General features: G+C 34.4%; 1 long non-coding RNA gene across 1 annotated transcript in view; it reads right to left on the minus strand.

Annotated features, from left to right (window-relative positions):
* The window catches only part of LOC141450816 (uncharacterized), a 40,029-nt gene extending 35,548 nt beyond the window's left edge, over window positions 1–4,481 (minus strand). The window contains exon 1 of the long non-coding RNA XR_012456334.1: window positions 4,128–4,481. This is a non-coding gene — a long non-coding RNA (uncharacterized lncRNA). The remainder of the gene's footprint in view (window positions 1–4,127) is intronic.
* Between the last annotated feature and the right edge of the window lie 1,519 nt (window positions 4,482–6,000).

Consider the following 6,000-nt stretch of genomic DNA (forward strand, 5'->3'; position numbering starts at 1 on the left):
CTCTACCTTAATCTACTATTCTAAATAATTGCCACTAATATTAAGACACCTATCGTATTGTTCAATCAGGTTTTGAATCCCATCGCCTGATTTCCTAACCACTTCCACACGGTCATTTTGTCCTCATCATCATCGTCGTCGTCGTCAAAACCATCCAGATGCATCTTCCAATCCAGAAACAGCTGGTAGTCCACTCTGCTTCACTTTTTCGTCTGCGAAAATATATAGACTTCGTGACCGTAAATTATTAAACTAAGGATTCAAGATTGGCGAGAAACAGTGTTTCTGTAACTCAACCAACCCGCATAGCCACACCCAGAAGAAGACAATATATTTGATAATTATTTGATTGATTCTTCCCAATCTTGAATCCTTAGTTTTTCGTCTACTTTCTGTACAAAATCTTCAATCATTATTGAATCATGAACATCCTTGCAGCCATCTTTAAAAAAGCTTTAACTAAATTTCCTTTTATCCATGTCTACTGCTCAGAATGTTTTTCTCCATAAACTTCCACTGATTTCACGATAACTTTCTCGAGCCACTTTCTTGCGCTTTAAGCACACTAAGATCACAGAGCATGTTTCACAGTCTGCGGGATTTCTCAAACATTTTAAATACTCACAAACAAACGTTTAAAAAAAAAAAAAAAAAAAAAACACGGTCGAATGTTTCCGTTATAGCGTTTCTAGTTTCCTCCTGACATATGTATGTAGGAAATTCAGCACTGCAGTGGTCGAATTGCAAAACGGTACTTCCTTGAGGAACACGTCTCGAATGTTCGTGTTTGACGAAAATTCCTCATTAGAAAGGACCTCTCCATTCAATGGACTCTTCACGTTCCTGAAAATGATTCTGAGACTTATTAAGACTTATAAAATGATTCCATACACATTAGATTTACAGTAAAAACATATTCTGTGATTTATACAGTTTGCGCAAATATAATCATTATTTATTTCGATTAGGCAAATCGATATCTTTTGAAATCAATACAACTTAGGCAAATCATCTGAATATTCATAATGACATTAATGATTTCATTACAATTATGAAAACTTTAGTTAAAATGCAATAGAAACAAAAACAATAACAATTGTATGAGATTGCCGGGTTGGCTGCCTTCAGCCGTTATTCATTGGCTGACTTGATTGAAACGGACCAATAATACTGAAAATTTGCCTATCTCATTCATATAACATTAGATTGCCGTCAAAGTTTATCCAATGTTCGTCGTGTTGGAGGAAGTGGGGGTGCTCTGTGGAAATTGCTCGTCAGAACGGAGAGGTCGTCCATTGTACTACATAGACGAGTAATACCAGGGGCCTTTTCCAACCCAACTTGGATCCGGTTCATTCTCCGGTAATATTAATTTGGTTTGGCAATCAGCCAATAGGAAAAGGACCCTCCCTCGCTAAAGAGGTCACTACCACTTTTTAATCTTTAACCATGATCTTTCGAACTTCGAACTTAGTGAATTGATAGCGCATTGCGCAATTACCTTTCATTTTTATTTTATTTCAATTTGGAAATTTTAAACATGTAAATAAAAAAATTAAAATGGATGTATTTTTAGTATCACTTGCTGTTATATTCAAGATTTTGGGCTTTTACTGGGAATATCCATTTTGACGTCCCCTAAGAACGATTTTTCCCCCGAATTCGATGTTTGGCTGAGGTATCTCCAGTTCATGCTCCAATAAGGTCTTGATCAATCGAAAGTACCATTTTTACAGAATCCATGTTTCAGTTTTGTGACGTATTTTCTGGAAAATGTTGATTTTCTTTCAACTTTATGTACGTGTAGTACTCTAACTTCTTATTTTTACATCCTTTTTTTTTGTTTTGTAGGAAAGTTCAAGGAAGGATACTGAGGGAAAGGCGTGGTACAGGCTTCTCTCTAAAGTCCCATTTTGGTGTATTGAACTTTCTTACCCACTGTAGTTTAATGATTACAATCCAAACCTAATTGTGGTAGTTGTTATGTTAAGAGCCGCCAGAAATTATGAGCAAGAAGCCCAGTTATTAGCACACTGGGTTCCCACGCGGAGGTCCTGGGTTCGAATCTAGCAGCGCAGCCTTTAGATTTTCACTTTCTAGAAGCTTCTTACAGCTTACTTTCCGGTTGATGAACATTGTAGTCTGTGACGTAGTTGTTCACAGTGCACTGAAAATAAGCTAGGGAGTGACGTCAGATATTGGTGCGCCTTAAATTTGAAAGGAAATTTTATAACTGAACGGAAGCACTATTTTACTGAATAAATTTTTCAGTAATTTGAAATACATATTCTCAGTAATACCATCTAAGATTGTTATTTAAACATTTTAAAGCAATGGCAATAACAAAATTTTTTCATATTTTTATAACCCTCACACTAGACTAAAAAGAACAGAACTAAACAGACGCTATCGACTACTTAAAAGACTCTTAGACGATAGATCTAAACTCTCTCTGGACAACAAAAGACTGATATATACTTCTATTTTGAAACCCATCTGGGCGTATGGAATAGAGCTGTGCAATTCAACCAGACGCACGAATCTCTAAAGGATTCAATCTAAAATACTTCGAATTATTGTAAACGCTCCATTTTATGTCTCCAACCTGGACTATACACACAGACCTTAACATTCCTTTTATCACCGAAGTCGCTAAAACAAGATACAGAAAACTCCACTTCAACCTGCAATCTCATATAAATCCTCTAGCTAAAAATCTTTTTTCTAGAACTCTTCCTGATAACCCGGACAAGACGCCTTAAGAGACAGTGGCCTCGTGATCTCCTCCCCAGTGAAGAGAGTGGACTAACAGTCTAATGTTTTGGAGTGTAACCACTGCTGGGTAACTTCTCCACTCGTTTGCTTCATTTGTTACTCTGTTATCATTGTTACTTATAGCACCAACGCGCTGATTGTAGCACAAATAAACGCCAAAAAAAAATATATCTAAAAAATTTATTAAGGACTCTCTACTAGGTTCAGGAGTGGGACTTCGCTTTCTAAGTGACGTTCGATTATTCTCACATACTTTCAGATGAGTTAAATGTATCACTGAAATTCTGGATTTCAAGAATGTTCTTTAATCAAGAAATTGTTCACTTTCTTTACTCCATGGATTTTGTCACACTATCTTGAATTTGTCTTAAAAGTGGATTCTAGAATTTTCTGTTAACTTAGTGACGTACATTACGCCATTAGCTTTTCAATTTTCATTTTGATAATTTTTGTTTTATCAAGTGTGATTCATTATAATGATTATTACAATTATAATTATAACTTTCTCGCTATATACACTTTTTGAACATCAAGGCGACAAAGGAAGTAACCGGAACTAGAGAAAGAAAATGATAATTGTAAGGGGCGCTGGCCGCTTTAATTACATTCTTCTTTATTTAATCATTTGAGTAATTTTACTGTGCATTAATAATTTTTTAGTAGTTATTAGATGTCACAGGCCCAGATTCATTATAACATTTTGTTATAATAATGATAAAATGAACATTACATCTTCATAAATAAATAGGCACTATATTTTAACTCTATCTGGCTAATACGAAAGGAGATATAAACGTTTGAATTTCGAACGAATTTGAAACTGCATCGAAAACATCTAAAATTTTACCTTCCATATCTCATTACCTATTATCACTAGAATACTGCAGTTTGTACAATACCGTAAAGAATACATTAAAATCTGAACAATACTAAAAGAGGTTTAATCATTGTAAGGGCGCTTGCCAACCCGCACGGTGAGGAAACAGGAACTGGTCACTCCAACCACAATTCAATATAATTACAGATTTCGGCCATAGTATTTATTTACAATAATTTAAAATAATTTATTTATAATAACAAATAACAAGGACAAACAAATTATCAACAAATACCCCAAAGTAAATCGGATCCTACGCTTCATCCCTTACATAAACCCACCCAGTTGAATATCTTATACAATTCTCTATCTAACCTCGCTTCTAATACATTCTAATATGTATCCCCAAACATCAATAAGTTAAGTAATTCATTCATTCACCTACAAGTAACCTATTCAATCTTTGCAACCACTGAGTCGACCATACTGGGGCTAAACAAATACCGCTATTAAATTACTACTGGGCTACACTCACCAGCCACAAGCCAGCCGACGAACCTCTTCCACAGCAAGACCACTGGCTCCTCCGCAAGGCGGCTGGCTCCTCCGCTGGACAACTGGCTCCTCCGCTGGACAACTGGCCCCTCCGCAAAAAGTGTGAGAGCCTGGCCAGCCAGTAGCCCAGTTTTTATATATGATACGGCGTCGACTCAGCGGTTCCTATACCTTTCGTAATTTAATTATTGCTTTTCCTCCTTGTCCTAATTCTTATAACCCCGATTACAAAACAATTCAGAGAGTAAAATACCTAAATTAAATAAAATTTATTTTCTTGTTTTAAAAACTAAGTATCCCTATGACTTTCTACAAAATGTTATGAAAAGCTGTACCCTTACAATAGTCTACAACAATTTACCAACACGATAAAATAAATGCCTAGTATTTATATTTTAATATTATATTAATCTATAGAATTCCACAACATAACTTAAAATTTCATTAGATTTCCTTTCCATTTACGCTTTACAAATATTAATGAATGAGATAAGAATTTTGCATTACGAGCAGTTTCATTAAGAATGAACTTCTTAAAAGTACAATGCCGTCTTGGTGGACCTACAGAATGAAAAGAAGCAAACGAATAGTATGGAGCTTTAAATTTCAACGAGAAATGAACATAAAAACGATGGGGAATAAAAAGAAGAAAAAATTAGAAATGAAGGAAGTATCTAAACTCTACTGCCATTGGCTGTTCGTATTCACAAGGGGGGGGGATTTTAAAGAAAAATCTGTTATTTTGGGGGGCGAAAAAAAAAGAAAAATAAATTTTCTTTCGGCGAATTTGTGAAAAGTAGCCCTTCCGCTGTTTAATAATATAATTTTTACTCTCTCACTTGTACTTCCTTTACTTCTCTTTTTTTATTATCAATTAAGTGTCCATAAAAAATATATTTAATTAATAATTACGGTTACGTGCAAAAGTAAATACATTAAAGATGAGGACTCCCACGCAGTGGTCCCGGGTTCGAATCCAGCTGCTGACCCTTAGATTTTCTCTTCCTAGGAGCTTCTTACAGCTCACTGTCCGGTGATGGACAGTGTTGTCTGTAACGAGAGAACACTGTCCGGAGGCCGGCAATGCACTGGAAAAAGCTCCGGGCGCCAATAACCTTAGATGTTGACGCGCCTTATATCATTAAACAAACAAAAAAAATTAAAGATGAGTCCACTATACACTTTCATGTTAACATTTTAATTTTTAGACGTGACATAATTTAATAATTTTTAGTTTAACTAAAGCAGCGTTTCCCAACCTATGGTACGCGAAAAAGTAATCAATAATGGCGGACATAAAAAAAAAAAAATTAAATCATAAAAATATCATAGAAACAAAAATTACTTTAATTAATAATATTATACAGTAAAGTTGTTAATATGTACAGTAATAAGGTTTAGTCTGTCTCAAGATATACGTGAAAATATAATAGCACATTTAACAGGATTAAAATTGTCTTTCTTGGAGTGTTTTCCAAAACCCGAAAACTCGAATGATAATTGGATTTCAAACCCCTTCTATAAAGAAAATTTAGGAAAAGCTACAACCTTATCGATAAAAGATAAAGAAAACTTAATAGAATTATCATGTGACAGAACTTAAATGATAACTATGTAAAGATCTGCTTAAAGAGACTGGATTGTAATGAGTAAGCTCCTATCCAAGCAACATTAAATTTAATTTAAAAAAAGTTTTAAAACTAAGATCTTAGACTTTACAAAGTTTATAAAGTGAACATGAACTTGGAACTCCTTTGTAACAGATACATCATATCTCTATACAAATAAAGATAATAATAAGAAAATAACACACTCGGAAAAAGAAATTTCACGAAATACAATCATTTTTACGA

Source organism: Rhodnius prolixus, unplaced genomic scaffold (assembly GCF_049639745.1).
Source record: "Rhodnius prolixus isolate KJV_2025 unplaced genomic scaffold, Rpr scaffold_8, whole genome shotgun sequence".
NCBI lineage: Eukaryota > Metazoa > Arthropoda > Insecta > Hemiptera > Reduviidae > Rhodnius > Rhodnius prolixus.